This window comes from Symphalangus syndactylus, chromosome 11, assembly GCF_028878055.3.
Source record: "Symphalangus syndactylus isolate Jambi chromosome 11, NHGRI_mSymSyn1-v2.1_pri, whole genome shotgun sequence".
Lineage (NCBI taxonomy): Eukaryota > Metazoa > Chordata > Mammalia > Primates > Hylobatidae > Symphalangus > Symphalangus syndactylus.
This window is the reverse complement of record NC_072433.2, coordinates 62,083,703-62,101,147: the sequence shown is the minus strand read 5'-3', so window position 1 is coordinate 62,101,147 and position 17,445 is coordinate 62,083,703. Positions and strand designations below refer to the sequence as shown.

The following is a 17,445-nucleotide window of genomic DNA, read 5'->3' as shown; positions in this document are numbered from 1 at the left end:
GCCACCACCCCCGGGTAATTTTTGTACTTTCAGTAGAGACGGGGTTTTGTCACGTTGGCCAGGCTGAAGAGATTCTCCCCTCCCCTCCCCTCCCCTCCCCCTCCCCTCCCTTCCCCTCCCCTCCCCTCCCTTCCCCTCCCCTCCCCTCCCCTGCCCTGCCCCTCCCCTCCCCCTCCCCTCCCCCTCCAGGCTGATCTCGAACTCCTGACCTGAGATGGTCCACCCGCCTCGGCCTCCCAAAGTGCTGGGATTACAGGTGTGAGCCACCGTGCCCAGCCAAAGAAAGGCAATATTAAAACAATTACAACTCATCCAAATCACAGATATTGACTAACCGACCTCTTGTTCCACCAGCCATAACTATAGCTTGATTGGACAAGAGATTGATTTCAGTAACTTTCTCCTGATAAGACTACCGGCTATAGGATGGTTCTGGCTGACTTACAGAGGTTGCACACTTGCATGCCTTCATGTCCTGAAAAGATCTTTTGACGTATCAGGCTGAATTGTAGTACATTTAAATGTTGCAACCACCCCAAAATGAACATGAGTTGTATGTAACAGGCATGTTTGTTAAATACACATGTATCAGGACCACTTTCATGAACATTCATAGCTTCTTCTCTCACCTGTTGAATATGTATATGTGGCCAAACTGTTGAGCATAAAGCTCCTACCCCAACCCTCCTCCTTCAAAGTGCCTGTCTCTGATCTTGGCCAAGGCATGTGATATGGTTTGGCTCCGTGTCCACACCCAAATCTCTTCTTGTAGCTCCCATAATTCCCACATCTTGTGGGAGGGACCCAGTGGGAGATGATTGAATCATGGAGGTGGGTCTGTCCCCTGCGGTTCTGATGATAGTGAATGGGTCTCACAAGATCTGATGGTTTTAAAAATGGGAGTTGCCCTGCACAAGCTCTCTCTTTGCTGTTGCCATCCATATAAGATGTGACTTGTTCCTCCTTGCCTTCCACTATGATTGTGAGGCCTCCCCAGCCATGTGGAATTGTAAATCCAATAAACCTCTTTCTTCTGTAAATTGCCCAGTCTCAGGCATGTCTTTATAGACAGCATGAAAACGGAATAATACAGCATGCTTCCCAGCATATGATCCCACCTTGCAGGCTGTAACCTCGTATAGGAAAGTCTCTTCTTGTCTAAATTCATAAATTTTGTGTTTTTTTTTAAGTTAACAAGGAGAAAAAAAGCAAAACCAAATACTCATCAACTAAAAGAGATATGAAATAAAGCCAGATATGTATTTGCTTCCATAGTAAATTTAGGAATTTAGCCCTGATTAAATAGAAATCTTATTTCTGACTCCTGCATTACTAGAAAGTTTATTAATCTTCTTTCTTTTAAGTCATGATTATAATAGTAATTTCATTATTTTAACAATGACAAAATAAGAAACCTCAATAATAGGAATTCACTCCAGTGAATCCTGTAGAAACAGGACAACTCTGCAAATCATCTCAAACCATCTTCCTTATAAAGCTTTGGTTCACATCATCCAGGTCCTCAGTAAAGTAGCACTGAGAAAACTAGTCTTGGTTGCATCAGTTCTTTCGAGACCAGAGGCACAGAGAACTAACTGTCCCAAGCCTCCAATAATAAGTATTATTAATAAGTAGCATATTATATATTAGGTATTATTGAGGTTTATTTTATTATTATTAAAATAATGAAATTATTATTATAATTATGACTTAACAGAAAGAAGATTAATAAACTTTCTAGTAATGCAGGGGTCAGTATTGAGAAAGCTGGTGTAAATCTCTTTTCCCTGCCCTTCCCTGAGACCTTGTACTGGGACAAGCCTGGGGGCCATGTAAGCTCCTGTGCCTGAGCCTCTGGAAGTTCCCTGCTAACCCCTAACAGACCCTGCGAAGGAGGTGGTTACTTACACCCCCCTAGACTTCTGCCACCACCACAGTGAAGATGACAGCAGGGTAGAGCTGTACCATAGTGAGGTACTCACCTATGGCACAAAATTTATGGGATTCACTCAGTAGTCATGATAAATATTAAACTGAAACATCTAAATGCAATATTTAAAACAAAAATCAATGCCAAAAAATCCACAATGAACAGAGTATAAAAATTTTCAACAAAGACGGCTCAGGTTTTTCCTTTTGCTGTAGATGCCAATATAGCTCCTCATGAAATTTTATATTTACATTTTATTTTAAAAAGTAAAAATATTGTATGAAAGTCTTTATTTTGACTATTGAGTTGGCTTCACCTTCAATGCTGCAGCCAAGGCGAGTGTCTCATTCCCCTCATCCCTAACCTCTGTCTTCCTAGAGTTAGGGGACTGAGCGCTGGGCCAGGAGAAGCAAGGGATGAAATATTTGGGAATCCTGAGAAGGGTGGTCTGGGGCTCTGGTATATAACATTCATATACCAGATTACTGTGCAGAAAGGAAAATGATGAATTATAATTACATGCAACATGAGTGAAGTTTCCAAACATAATATTGAGTGAAGCAGAAAGAAAGGAATGAATACTGGATGATTCCATTCATATAAAGTTTGAAAGTAGAAAAATCCAAATCACAATTTTAGGGGTGCATGTGTAGATAAAAAGATAAAAAGGGAACTGTTAGGGAACTGCTCAAATAACAATAAAAGCAATGGCTACTTTTTAAAGAGGACAGAAGCTGGGAAATAGCACATGGGAATGTATGGGTTATTATTACTTGACCTGGATAGGATGGTTTCGTGTGTATTTGCTTTAAATAATTCATTAAGCTCAATGTTTGAAATATTTCATATTTATTTATGTGATCATGGAGGCAATACATGCTTTAAGACTAACATTAAGAAAAATCCCACACCGTTACAAACATGTTTTTTCAAACATTTTTAATCCCAGTTAATTTCACTTGCTATAATCTACAAATATGCAATAAAAGTGTAAATACAAATGTTTATTCTAAATTAGGAATAGGCACCACCCTCTTTCCTCCTATTCCACCAGTGGATCGTTACTCACCTGTATAAAAAACTAGAACAAGTGGCCTGACTTTGGTGATTTATATGTGATTTCCTGTTTCACACGGCATGGGGGTTGTATAATTACAAGAATAGCGTGAGGCTATTCTTACTCTGGTTATTCTTATTATGATTAATCCTTACTGTTATTAATCTTGTTCTTATTGTGATTATTCTTGTCCTCCCCACCAAACACACTGTACATGCCCACACACTGCCAGGAGGAAAACATCCTGGTTCAGATTCTCAGCACTGCGTTTAGGAATAAAGTCTTGTAGTAACATTAGGCTTTTAGTTTTTATTTTTTTAATTTTATTTTTTACTTTTTGAGACAGAGTCTCACTCTGTCAGCTGGAGTTCAGTGGCGTGATCTCAGCTTACTGCAACCTCTGCTTCTTGGGTTCAAGCTATTCTCCTGTCTCAGCCTCCCGAGTAGCTTGCATCACAGGAGTGCACCACCACACTCAGCTAATTTTTCTATTTTTAGTAGAGACAGGGTTTCGCCATGTTGGCCAGGCTGGTCCCAAACTTCTCACCTCAGGTGATCCGCTCGCGTTGGCCTCCCGAAGTGCTGGGATTACAGGTGTGAGCCACTGCAGCTGACCACATTAGACTTTTAGAAGGCTCAGGTGTTTTACATTGGGCAGGTGAACTGGCTAATATTTGTACCCTCAATCATTGCTATGAACTCCACATAATAAGACTAGTTCATGAGGAATAAATCTGCCAAAACCATTAACTATATCACGGATACCAAAGAGATTGGGTTAGCAGGTCCTATCTCCTTTTGTATTAACCTCTTCTATCCACTCCTCCAAGTATATAATTAAGTAAATGTGGCAATATTTTGGTGATTTCAAATTAAGTGTGTAAGATTATTCACCTGTCCTATTATCCTTTCTTAAGTAGTGTCTTAAAACACAAGAACCAAGGGATCCTTAACTGCTACATTCCCAGCAAGACTGGGGAAAGGTGATGGTAGAAATCTTGCCCTTGTAACACAGCATGTTAAGAGAGCACTAACGGTGGGGAGTATTTGGGATTCGGGCATTTGGAATGGGAGCCTGGCATTGTTGGGAGGAGCAGCAGCGTTAGGTTACTTTCCAAACACTCTTAGAGTTTAACTGCCTTGATTTCTTCCCCTAAATCCGACTATTAGTCCATGTCCATCAAGAGATGGCCTCCTCTTACTTTCTCAATTCTCTGTTCTTCCGCCTTCTCACCTCCCCCTTCTGTGCCTTTTGTCCTCCAACATACACTTGATAGGAATTGGGGGAGTGGAGGAGAGGCTCATCTGAGTTGGGGGCTGAAGGGGAGATTGCAATGGTAACTGCCTTTTTGTTGCTGTTGTTAAAGGTGTTTGGCATTTTGGAGCAAGCTAAAGAGCAATTTGATTTAGAGGACTATTCCGTCAGTCAGATCACACTGGACCAAGTCTTCCTGACCTTTGCTAACTCAGAGAAATCATCCAGTGATGATGAAAACGAGGTGCCATGAGATTCCCTCTCAAAAAAAAGAAAGAAAAAGAAAAAAAAAAAGAAATGCCCTACACGTGAGTCCCAATAAACTCATCTACTCATCAAGCTGGACTGGTCTGAGTCATTCTTTGGTCTGTTGGCTCCTTCCCAGCTTGGGGCGGAGAATGTTCTACACAGTCCTGGATTTTTCCCCAGCTAGGAAGTGAACTCCTTGTCCTGCAGTGTTCCTCTAGCGCCCTCTCCTGACAAAGCTTAACTTCGGAGCTGGAGCAGGTCGTACCCGGCATTGCAGGGGAGAGTGAATTTCGCCTGTGATCGAATCAGAACCTGCGATTCTAAACAGGAAGCTACACTGGACGCGAGAATTGGGGTGGGGTGCGCCAAGAGAAGCAAGCATTCTAGAACTTGGGGAGCATGAGAAATACACGGAGGTGGAAACGCCGGAGTGGCTGGCGGGTAAAGGCAGCGGGCGCAGATGAAGCGGGCTGGGCGTCCTACGCGCTGAACCGTAGGGACAGAAGCCGCAGGGGCTGCGCTGGCTGGAAAAAGGAACGCGAGGACAGCGCGCGTGGCGCGGGGTCGGCTCCAGGACGGAATCCTTTGGGTGGCCCCCACGAAGGGTTTGCAGGACCCCGGGCCTTTGGGAAGTTCTCTGCTAAACTCCAGTAGACCCTGAGGAACAGCGGCTCATTAATCTTCTTAAACTTCTGTCATCAGCGGCTGGGCCAGCTGAAGGTGACCATGGCACACGAGGGAGAGAGAAGCCCGCGAGAGGCGGAGAATTGTGGGGTCGTCCAGGAGGGTCGACAAGGCAAAGAACCTGAAGATCACCCAAAAAGGTACCTAGGTGGGGCCCTTTCAGGGACTTGGGGCGTAGGGCAGGGCGCTTGGGACGAGGTGGGTGAGTGCAAGGGACGAGATGGGTGTGCACATGGGACGAGGTGGGTGGGGCGGTGGGTGAGGTCCCCGCCCCCAGACGGGCTGGCGGGGAAGCAGGGAAGAAGTAACGTTGGGCTGGTGGGGCAACAGGTGGGGCGCACTGGAGCTGCGGGATAACAGGTGGAACAAACGGGACACTACACTCGTGGGCGCACGTGCGGAAGAGGGACTGAGGAGTCGCCTGCGTGCTCCCCTCGCGCACCGCCGACAGCTTCACTCGCACCTCCTCTGGCTCGCACCGCTGTCTCCTACCGCTCCGCGCACTGCGCGCCCTCGGTCCTAGTGCAGCCAGCTCCTGGCCGGGTCCACGCGAGGGCCAGGCTACAAACCTGCCCGCCGGCGGCTGGCGGTTGGGGAGGGCGTTGGGAGGAGGAGCCCCGCCCGGGTGAACGCGCGCCCTTCAGCGGCGGAGGAGGCGGCGGCGGCGGAGGCGGCGAGGCCAGAGCGGTGAGTGCTGTGGAGTCCCAGACCGTCCTCCTCCTGCCGGCGTCCCCCTGCGCTGGCCGCTGCTCCCCGACGCCCGGGAGGCCCACCCGCTACTCGCGGTGGGCGCGCAGAGCCCAAAAGGGCGACCCCCAAACAAAACTCACGCATATAAATCCTCCAGAGACTTCCTCATCCCCCCCCCCGCCCCCCCACACCCATACACACAATCAAATCAAATAGAAGCACTGTTAGGAATTTTATATTGGCTATGCAAAGTGCTTGAACGAACTGACTTTGGAGGCAAATGCCTTGTCTCTAGTCCTGACTAGTCCAGAATTTATTTGCTGTGACCTATGGCAAATTGCTTGGTTTCTCTAAGACTCCATTTCCTAAGGCTTATATCTGAAAATAACTATAAGAGGAAAGAATGCTGTTGTATCCAACTCAGAGGGCGGTCCTGATACTTACATTGCGAGAACATGTTAAGTGTTCCATAAATGGCAGAAGGGGCTGTGGAAGTTCAGTGATTATAGGTAGTTTAATTTGTCTTAGTTTTCCTTTGTGAAAACATAAATTGCACCAGAGAAAGTCACATATGCAAGGAATACTTTATGCAAAGCTGTTGTCCTAGGGAAGAGAGACCAGAACTCAGGCTAAACTAACTCTGCTGAAACAAAGTGGGGCAGGGTTTTTAAGCTCTAGGATGAGAGTAGAAAGGTGCTAGAGGGCTGTCGGAAGCATACTGAGTTGTTTGCTGAGTTTACAAGTGTTTCCTCCGTGATTAGGCCAGCTGTGTTTGCTAATTGGCTCTCAGGGAAGTTAGGCTCCTACCCTCCCACAGAAACTGGGAGATAGGGGGACTGTCTTCCTTGATGATTGCATTTCAAAGGAATGGCTGCCAGGTCCTTGACAAAGATGATTCTGGTTTGTAAAACCAGTAAGAGGCTATTAAAAAGAGTTACAGATATCTCAAGACAGAGAAAGAATTTACAGTGAAAAGCTTTCTAAAGAAAATGCTCTGTATTAGTCTGTTTTCACACTGCTGATAAAGACATACCCAAGACTGGGCAATTTACAAAAGAAAGGTTTATTGGACTTACAGTTCCACCTGGCTGGGGAGGCCTCACAGTCGTGGCGGAAGGTGAAAGGTACATCTCACATGGTGGCAGACAAGAGAGTTTGTGCAGGGAACCTCCCCTTTTTAAAACCATCAGATCTCATGAGACTTATTCACTATCATGAGAACAGCATGGGAAAGACCCGCCTGCATGATTCAGTCATCTCCCAGAGGGTTCCTCCCACAACACGCGAGAATTATGGGAGCTACAAGATGAGATTTGGGTGGGGACAGAGCCAAACAGTATCATTCTGCCCCTGGCCCCTCCCAAATCTCGTATCATCACATTTCAAAACCAGTCATGCCTTCCCAACAGTCCCCCAAAACCTCACCTCATTTCAGCATTAACTCAGAAGTCCACAGTCTAAAGTCTCATCTGAGATAAGGCAAGTCCCTTCTGCCTATGAGCCTGTTAAAAGCAAGTTAGTCACTTCCTAGATACAATGGGGGTACAGGCATTGGGTAAATATAGCCATTCTAAATGGGAGAAATTGGCCACAAAAAGGGGCTAAAGGCCCCATACAAGTCCAAAATCCAGTAAGGCAGTCAAACCCTAAAGCTCCAAAATGATCTCCTTTGACTTCATGTCTCACATCTAGGTCATGCAGATGCAAGAGGTGGGTTCCCATGGTCTTGGGCAGCTCTGCCCCTGTGGCTTTGCAGGATACAGCCCCCCTCCTGGTTGCCTTCATGGGCTGGCATTGAGTGCGGCTTTTCCAGGCATATGGTGTAAGTCGTGTGGGTCTCCTATTCTAGGATCTGGAGGACAGTGGCCCTCTTCTCACAGGTCCACTAGGCCAGTGCCCCAGTAGGGACTGTATGTGGGGGCTTTGACCCCACATTTCTCTTCTGCACTGCCCTAGCAGAGGCTTTCCATGAGGGCTCTGCCCCATAGCAAAATTCTGCCTGGGCATCCAGGAGTTTCCATACATCTTCTGAAATCTAGGCAGAGGTTCCCAAACCTCAATTCTTGACTTCTGTGGACTCACAGGCTCAACACTATGTGAATGCTGCCAAGGCTTGAGGCCTGCACCCTCTGAAGCCACGGCTCAAGCTCTATGTTGGCCCTTTTCACCCATGGCTGGAGCGGTCGGGATGCAGGGCACCAAGTTTCTAGGCTGCACACAGCATGGGTACCCTGGGCCCAGCCCACAAAACCACTTTTTCCTCATAGGCCTCTGGGCCTGTGATAGGAGGGGCTGCCATGAAGGTCTCTGACATGCCATGGAGACATTTTCCCATTGTCTTGGTGATTAACACTCAGCTCCTCATTACTTAGGCAAATTTCTGCAGCCAGCTTGAATTTCTCCTCAGAAAATGGGATTTTCTTTTCTATTGCATTTCCAGGCAGCAAATTTTTCAAACTTTTATTCTGTTTCCCTTCTGAAACTGAATGCCTTTAACAGCACCCAAGTCACCTCTTGAATGCTTTGCTTCTTAGAAATTTCTTCTGCCAGATACCCTAAATCATCTCTCTCAAGTTCAAAGTTCCACAAATCTCTAGGGAAGGGGCAAAATCCCACCAGCCTCTTTGCTAAAACATAACAAGGATCACCTTTGCTTCAGTTCCCAACAAGTTCCTCATCTCCATCTGAGACCACCTCAGCCTGGACCTTACTGTTCATATCACTATCAGCATTTTTGTCAAAGCCATTCAACAAGTCTCTAGGGAGTTCCAAGCTTTCCCACATTTTTCTGTCTTCTTCTGAGCCCTCCAAAACGTTTCAACCTCTGCCTGTTACCCAGTTCCATGGTTGCTTCCACATTTTCAGGTATCTTTTCAGCAGCGCCCCCCTTTGCGGGTACCAATTTACTGTATTAGTCCATTTTCACGCTGCTGATAAAGACATACTGAAGACTGGGCAATTTACAAAAGAAGGAGGTTTATTGGACTTAACAGTTCCACATGGCTGGGGAGGCCTCACAATCATGGCGGAAGGTGAAAGGTACATCTCACATAGCAGCAGACAAGAAAGCTTGTGCAGGGAAACTCCCCATTTGAAAACCATCAGATCTTATGAGCCTTACTCACTATCATGAGAAGAGCATGGGAACAACCCACCCCCATGATTCAGTCATCACCCACAGGGTCTCTCCCATAACACATGGGGATTATGGGAGCTACAAGATGAGATTTGGGTGTGGACACAGAGTCAAACCATATCATGCTCTAAGAAAAGAAAGTTTTGGGCCTAGAGTCAGGAAAAAGCCTTTTCAAGTCAAGCTGAGAACTTTAAGGCTGTCTTGGCTACCTCTTTTTATGCAAAGTAGGCAGAAAATTTAAAAGAAAAGAAACATATATTTAAGTACAATTAAGAAAATTACAGTGTTTCAGTTAAAGCAGTTCAGTGCTTTTTAGAAAAGAAGTTGACATTAAATAGTATAAATTTAATTCTAATAATTCAGGGCTATGAACCATGTAATTGCTTAATTTCCAATAACTATTTGTTCTTTTGCGACTACAGTTTGGCAGGTTGCCCTAATAATTTTCAGGCATTTTCGGTTCATGCTCCTTCCAACCCTCCTTTTCCCTTACAAGGGTTGCATCCAAGTTATGAGGGATAAGGGTGGGGGGTGTTTCATATTTAGGATGAGGATGTTGATGTGTACTTGTTCCTGGCCAGGCTCTTTTGGAGTCAGGACTCTTCTGCTATAAGATCCCCCAAATCTATTTTGGGAATAGTGAAAGGGATGGGATGATGCTGAGGAGCTGGGCTTCGGCATTTCCTTATTGTGCGTTATTTCCAATCCATTGTTTTACCCTGGAAAGGGTCAACTGAAAGAACTGACCATTGTCTTTGTAGGTTTAAGTATTGCTCTGTCTTCCCTGAGACCAAAAAATAAAAGATTGAATGAGGGATGGTACTGAATTGAAAACTTATGGTTAATATTCCGAAACATTACCCACTAAAAGAGCAAGAGAGAAAAGTGGGAGAGTGTTTCAGATGATTCCTTCTTCACAGGTTTACCTGTTCCCCCATTTGAAGAGTTAATTAGAAAAGCAATACAGGTACATTACATAAAATTCAAACTCTATAGACATACAATTTGTAAAATGTGTAAGTTTCCCATTTTCCACCTCCTGAGGACATACTATCAACAGATCTTCTACCATTTTTCTTTTCTATACATGTACTTCTTTTCTATACATATATATTTTTCCAAACAATGTGTTTATATCATGTATGATATTTTGCAGTTTACTTTTTCTACCTTAATAGTATATTATCCTCTCATGACAGTGTATCTATACCTATCCCTTCTTTATAACAGAGGAACAGGATTTTATTGAAGGTATTGATTGGCATGATTTATGTAATCATTCTTTCTGCTTTCATTTGATCTTACTGTTTTCCAGTGTTATCATGAACATCTTTCTGCCTGAATCTTTGTTTTGCTATGGTTTTGCTTTGTGAACTTTGTTTCTAGGTTTGTTTGCTTTTTTTTTTGTAGCCTTTAAGACTTGGATCTGCTGCATAAATTCCTTTAAAGTTTGCAGACATGTGTTGAGGGTATTGATCAACTGCACTAAGGAGTAAGCACCTGATGTGAAGCCACCTTCCATGAAAAATCCTTTAAGAATGGCATAGTTGCGAAGTTGGAAGGCTGTGTGAATCACAAATTGATTTTACCCCATCACCACATCAGCCAAACACCTGCTCTGCCATTTTGATTAAGATTCGTCATGTATTTCATGCCTATAATCCCAGCACTTTGGGAGGCCAAGGCAGTTGGATCACCTGAGGTCAGGAGTTTGAGACCAGCCTCACCAACATGGTTAAACCCCATCTCTACTAAAAACACAAAAAATTAGCCACGCGTGGTGGTATGCACCTGTAATCCCAGCTACTCAGGAGGCTGAGGCAGGACAATCGCTTGAACCCAGGAGGTGGAGGTTGCAGTGAGCCGAGATCGCGCCATTGCACTCCAGCCTGGGCAACAAGAGCAAAACTCCGTCTCAAAAAAAAAAAAAAAAAATTCGTCATGTATTAATTGAGATTTGCAGCACCGTGTCCTTTATATAAAACAATGCACAAGGCACTAAGTTCCATGGTGTTTGAGAGACAAAGGAGAACAAGACACCATCCCCACCACTGGGTAATTTAAGATTATTGTCTGTATCCGGTATATAGCAATTGTAATGATTTCTAAAATGTTTTTCTATTGAGATACAGTTTACATGAAATGAAGTGCTCAGATTTTGAGTGACAGTTTGATCAGTTTCAAAGAATGTACACACCTAATCAAGACACAGAACATTTCTGTAACACCAAAAAAATTCCCTCTTGCCCTTTCCTAATCAATCACAAACCCCTCCCCTATAACTATTGATGTGATTTTTGCCTATACCTTTATATGAATGGAATCGTGCAGAAGATACTTTTTTGGGTATCTTACTTTGTCTTCCTTGTACCTCTTTGTGCAAATCCTCCCATCCCTAGACCTCGACAACTGCTGGTCTGTTTTCTGCCCCTGTAGTTTTGTATGAATTCTTTATGTATTCTGTTTGCCCAGGCTGGAGTGCAGTGGCGTGATCTCGGCTCACTGCAACCTCTGCCTCCCAGGTTCAAGCAGTCCTCCCATGTCAGCCTCCTGAGTAGCTAAGATTACAGGCATGTGCCACCACACCTAGCTAATTTTTTTATATTTTTTTATCAGATATGTATTGTGAATAAATACCTACTGTGAATAAAATTCTTTATCAGATATGTATTGTGAATATTTTCTTTCTCCACTTGCATTTCTGTTTCCTTAGCAGTATCTTTACAAGAGTACATTTTTTTATATTTTAATGGAGTTTAATGTACCAATTTTTCCTTTATGGCTCATACCTTGGATGTGCAAAGTAAGAAATCCCTACCCCCCTGAAGGTAACAGAGATTTTCTCCTATGTTTCTTCATTTTATTCATTCCTCCTGTTTTCTTTTAAATTTGTACACTTTTAGCTTTTTTCATTTAGGTCTGTGACCCATCTCGAGTTAATTTCTTGTTCCTAGTATGAGGTAAAGTTGGTGCTATTGTTTTTCCCCCATAAGGATATATTCAGTTATTCCAGCACTGTTTTTTTTAAAGACTTCTCTTTGTTCCCTTGGTACTTTTGTGGGAAAAAAAATTGACCATCTTAGTGTGGGTCTATTTCTGGACTCTGTTCAGTTTCATTGATGTATGTATCTGTGTCTTCACTAATACCACACAGTTTTAATTACCGTAACTTTATATATCTTGAAATCAGATAGTATATGACCTCTAGTTTTGTTTTTTTCTAAAGTTGTTTTTGACTATTCTTGCACTAGAATTTCTACACAGTTGCTTATTGGAACTTTGAGGGGATTGTATTTATTTTCTTACAGGCTCACCTACAATGTCTTGTAAAGCTTCTGAAATTTTGCCAGTCTGAAAGTAAGTAATGACTTGTCAGTTTTAATTGACATTACTCTGGTTATGAGTGAATATGAGGATCTTTTGTTAGTTTGAGGACTATTTTTCTTTGAACTGTTTTTTTTTTTCATTTTTCAAATTTTTTTTTTTCTTTTTTTTTTTTAATTTATTTTTTTATTTTTATACTTTAGGGTTTTAGGGTACATGTGCACAATGTGCAGGTTTGTTACATATGTATCCATGTGCCATGTTGATTTCCTGCACCCATTAACTCGTCATTTAGCATTAGGTGTATCTCCTAATGCTGTCCCTCCCCCCTCCCCCCACCCCACAACAGTCCCCGGAGTGTGATGTTCCCCTTCCTGTGTCCATGAGTTCTCATTGTTCAATTCCCACCTATGAGTGAGAACATGCGGTGTTTGGTTTTTTGTCCTTGCGATAGTTTACTGAGAATGATGTTTTCCAGTTTCATCCATGTCCCTACAAAGGACATGAACTCATCATTTTTTATGGCTGCATAGTATTCCATGGTGTATATGTGCCACATTTTCTTAATCCAGTCTATCATTGTTGGACATTTGGGTTGGTTCCAACTCTTTGCTATTGTGAATAGTGCCGCAATATACATACGTGTGCATGTGTCTTTATAGCAGCATGATTTATAGTCCTTTGGGTATATACCCAGTAATGGGATGGCTGGGTCAAATGGTATTTCTAGTTCTAGATCCCTGAGGAATCGCCACACTGACTTCCACAATGGTTGAACTAGTTTACAGTCCCACCAACAGTGTAAAAGTGTTCCTATTTCTCCACATCCTCTCCAGCACCTGTTGTTTCCTGATTTTTTAATGATGGCCATTCTAACTGGTGTGAGGTGGTATCTCACTGTGGTTTTGATTTGCATTTCTCTGATGGCCAGTGATGAGGAGCATTTCTTCATGTGTTTTTTGGCTGCATAAATGTCTTCTTTTGAGAAGTGTCTGTTCATGTCCTCTGCCCACTTTTTGATGGGGTTGTTTGTTTTTTTCTTGTAAATTTGTTTGAGTTCATTGTAGATTCTGGATATTAGCCCTTTGTCAGATGAGTAGGTTGCAAAAATTTTCTCCCATTTTGTAGGTTGCCTGTTCACTCTGATGATAGTTTCTTTTGCTGTGCAGAAGCTCTTTAGTTTAATGAGATCCCATTTGTCAATTTTGGCTTTTGTTGCCATTGCTTTTGGTGTTTTAGACATGAAGTCCTTGCCCACGCCTATGTCCTGAATGGTATTGCCTAGGTTTTCTTGTAGGATTTTAATGGTTTTAGGTCTAACATATAAGTCTTTAATCCATCTTGAATTAATTTTTGTATAAGGTGTAAGGAAGGGATCCAGTTGCAGCTTTCTACATACAGCTAGCCAGTTTTCCCAGCACCATTTATTAAATAGGGAATCCTTTCCCCATTTCTTGTTTTTGTCAGGTTTGTCAAAGATCAGATAGTTGTAGCTATGCGGCATCATTTCTGAGGGCTCTGTTCTGTTCCATTGATCTATGTCTCTGTTGTGGTACCAGTACCATGCTGTTTTGGTTACTGTAGCCTTGTAGTATAGTTTAAAGTCAGGTAGCGTGATGCCTCCAGCTTTGTTCTTTTGGCTTAGGATTGACTTGGCGATGCGGGCTCTTTTTTGGTTCCATATGAACTTTAAAGTAGTTTTTTCCAATTCTGTGAAGAAAGTCATTGGTAGCTTGATGGGGATGGCATTGAATCTATAAATTACCTTGGGCAGTATGGCCAAATTTTTTAAAATTATACTTTGAGTTCTGGGGTACATGTACAGAATGCGCAGTTTTGTTACATAGGTATACACGTGCCATAGTGGTTTGCTGCACCCATCAACCCGTCACGTACATTAGGTATTTCTCCTAATGCTGTCCCTCCCCTAGCACTCCACACTGCGACAGGCTCCGGTGTGTGATGCTCCCCTCCCTGTGTCCATGTGTTCTCATTGTTCAACTCCCACTTATGAGTGAGAACATGTGGTGTTTGGTTTTCTCTTCTTATGTTAGTTTGCTGAGAATGATGGCTTCCAGCTTCATCCATGTCCCTGCAAAGAACATGAACTCATCCTTTTTTTTTTTTTTGAGATGGAGTCTCGCTCTGTCACCCAGGCTGGAGTGCAGTGGCATGATCTCGGCTCACTGCAAGCTCCGCCTCCCGGATTCACGCCATTCTCCTGCCTCAGCCTCTCTGAGTAGCTGGGACTACAGGCGCCCGCCACCACGCCTGGCTAATTTTTTGTATTTTTAGTAGAGACGGGGTTTCACCATGGTCTCGATCTCCTGACCTCGTGATCCACCCGCCTCGGCCTCCCAAAGTGCTGGGATTACAAGCGTGAGCCACCGCGCCCGGCGAACTCATCCTTTTTATGGCTGCATAGTATTCCATGGTGCATATGTGCCACACTTTCTTTATCCAGTCTATCATTGGTGGACACTTAGGTTGGTTCCAAGTCTTTGCTATTGTGAATAGTGCTGCAGTTCACATATGTGTGCACATATCTTTATAGTAGAATGATTTATAATCCTTTGGGTATACACCCAGTAATGGGATTGCTGGGTCAAATGGTATTTCTAGTTCTAGATCCTTGAGGAATCACCACACTGTCTTCCACAATGGTTGAACTAATTTATACTTCCACCAACAGTGTAAAAGCATCCCTGTTTCTCCACATCCTCTCCAGCATCTGTTGTTTCCTGACTTTTTTTTTCTTTTTTTTTTGAGACAGGGTCTCGCTCTGTCGCCCAGGCTAGAGTGCAGTGGTGCGAGCTCGGCTCACTGCAAGCTCCGCCTCCCAGATTCACGCCATTCTCCTGCCTCAGCCTCCTGAGTAGCTGGGACTACAGGCGCCCACCACCACGCCCAGCTATTTTTTTGTATTTTTAGTAGATATGGGGTTTCACCATGTTAGCCAGGATGGTCTCGATCTCCTGACCTCATGATCCACCCGCCTCAGCCTCCCAAAGTGCTGGGATTACAGGCATGAGCCACTGCGCCTGGCCTCCTGACTTTTTAATGATCACCATTCTAACTGGCGTAAGATGGTATCTCATTGTGGCTTTGATTTGCATTTCTCTAATGACCAGTGATGATGAGCTTTTTTTCATATGTTTGTTGGCTGCATAAATGTCTTCTTTTGAGAAGTGTCTGTTCATATCTATTACCCACTTTTTGATGGGGAGAAAATTTTTGCAATCTATCCATCTGACAAAGGGCTAATACCCAGAATCTACAAAGATTAAACAAATTTTTTTTCATTTTTCTAATGGTTATCCATCCCCCTTTAATTTATAGACCTCTTCATATATATATGTATATATATATATATATATATATATATATATATATATATATATATGAGAGATTAGCCCTTTATCGGTGATACAAGTTATTTTCTCCAAGTTTGTTATTTATCTTTTGGCTTTGTGTTGACATTTACTTCACAAAACATATTTGTACATACTATGTCTGTTATCAGACTTATCTTGATACTAGATTTTGATTCATGGAGACTTTTCCCACTCCCACATTTTTTTTTTCCAAATGACTATCCATTTGTTACAACACCATTTACTATAAAGTAGAATTTTTTCCCAGTTAGTTGGGATGTTACCTATATAATAAACTAAATTTCTATATGTATTTTGGTTTATTTCTAGACTTTCTATTCTGTTCCATTTGCCTTTCAATTCACGTACCAGTACAACACATTTTTAACTACAGAAACTTTACAGTATGTGTTAATATTTGGTAGAGCTAGTTACACAGCTTTTCCTATACATGGTCTTCTAGTAGTTTTATAGTTTCAGGTATTACATTTAAGAATTTAATCTTAATGGCCGGGTGCGGTGGCTCATGTCTGTAATCCCAGCACTTTGGGAGGCCGAGGCGGGCAGATCACGAGGTCAGGAGATCAAGACCATCCTGGCTAACACAGTGAAACAACATTCATGAACTAAGTTAACATCCCCCAAAAATAACATAAAAGCTCACAGTTTTGGAATATGACAATAATGCATATAGATCTTACCCACCAATCACTAAGCTGCAAACTAAACGTTTCTACAATATCAGATTAGCATGTTCTTCCCCTCAATGTAAAGTTCTAATAGGCTTTATCTAATCTACCTTTATTACATATCATTTCCTTTTTTTTTTTTTTTTTAGATGGAGTCTCGCTCTGTCACCAGGCTGGGGTGCAATGGCACAATCTCGGCTCACTGCAACCTCCACCTCCCGGGTTCAAGGGATTCTCCTGCCTCAGCCTCCAGAGTAGCTGGGACAACAGGTGTGCACCACCACACCTGGCTAATTTTTTTTTTCTTTAGTGTTTTAGTAGAGATGGGGTTTCACTATGTTGGCCAGGATGGTCTCCATCTCCTGACCTCATGATCTACCCGCCTCGGCCTCCAAAAGTTCTGAGATTACAGGCATAAGCCACTGCTCCCAGCCTTTTCTTGAGATGGAGTTTCACTCTTGTTGCCCAGGCTGGAGTGCAGTGGCATGCGATCTCGACTCACTGCAACCTCTGCCTCCTGAGCTCAAGCAATTCTCCTGCCTCAGCCTCCCAGGTAGCTGAAATTATAGGCGCCTGCCACCATGCCTGGCTAGTTTTTGTATTTTTAGTAGAGACGGGGTTTCACCATGTTGGTCAGGTTGGTCTTGAACTCCCGACCTCAGGTGATCTGCCTGCCTCAGCCTCCCAAAGTGCTGGGATTACAGGCATGAGCCACTGCAGCCAGCCTAATATGCTTTCAAAAATAAATGCTGGGAAAAGTTAGATGTATGCCATGTTTCTGAGAGGCCTAGATGCTTCTTGGTCTGGCTCAATATCTTCAACTAAGAACACTTTGGAGTCCATCAGGGAGCAACTTCGCAGAGATCCGTTTCATGATTGTTTCCCTCTCCCGCCCTATTTCTGGATGATTGGGCAGGTGTGATGATCCTGGAGGTCTGGGCTTCAATACCTGTCTGGTACAGGGAAGCTCCGTTGGTTTCCATGTCCCACTTGATGGCTGCATGGTTTGTCTAAAATGAGCGCCAAGTGACCATTTCTGGCCTTTGCCTTCTAGGGA

The 17,445-nt window shown here is 43.3% G+C and overlaps 1 long non-coding RNA gene across 1 annotated transcript; it reads left to right on the top strand.

Annotated features, from left to right (window-relative positions):
* The first annotated feature begins 4,805 nt into the window (after positions 1-4,805).
* Positions 4,806-17,122, top strand: LOC134731731 (uncharacterized). Its single transcript, XR_010114247.1, has 4 exons — positions 4,806-4,932; positions 5,194-5,315; positions 12,310-12,358; positions 16,538-17,122. It is a non-coding gene; the product is annotated as an uncharacterized lncRNA (long non-coding RNA).
* The last annotated feature ends 323 nt before the right edge of the window (positions 17,123-17,445 follow it).